This window comes from Penaeus monodon, chromosome 24 (genome assembly GCF_015228065.2).
Source record: "Penaeus monodon isolate SGIC_2016 chromosome 24, NSTDA_Pmon_1, whole genome shotgun sequence".
NCBI classification, from domain to species: Eukaryota; Metazoa; Arthropoda; class Malacostraca; order Decapoda; family Penaeidae; genus Penaeus; species Penaeus monodon.
In genome coordinates, this window is record NC_051409.1 from 6,623,581 (window position 1) to 6,624,250 (window position 670).

Genomic DNA, 670 nt, shown 5'->3' on the forward strand with positions numbered 1-670 from the left:
GACTATATGTGCGTAAACACAATCAGTATATTGATTGTATACATATAAGACCCTGTATATCTGTAAATATACATTTGTCATTGTATAAAGATGGTATAGCTTTGAGGCAATCAGGTCCTGGGTTCTTGGCAGGTCTCCATTTTACAATCTCTAAAAAAGTGTCGGTAGCCTGATATGCGAACGTTTTTTTCCCCATAAGTCATAATCTGAAATAATCATTATTGAATTGCATTTAGTGCATGTGTATTTGCAAGAAAGCAAACGCGGACGAAATGAGAAAGGAAAACAAAACTGCCTTTTCAGGCAGACGCTAAGGTACATTAGGCGATCGAATCGGCTTAATCACCTGATGAGGAGTCAAGTTAAGACTCGAAATGTCACGATCCATTTTAATTTCTGATTGTTTTATTTCAAGTCTATGCAGTCATTTCTCCGTTTTTTATATAATTCCTAAGACATTCCTTTTCACAGGCTGTTTCTCATGGAGCAATGACGCCAATCTTCTGAATATAACTATAGCGGCTTTTATTCTCCTTGTGTAACTAGACAATGGAAGTGCGATCAGCCTGTATTGCAGGATTAATGTGCAACTTTTCCAGAAACTGAATGGGCGAGGAAGTTTTGCATGTGGTGTTGATCTCTGAATAGTTGTTTGCTGCACGCTTCTGAG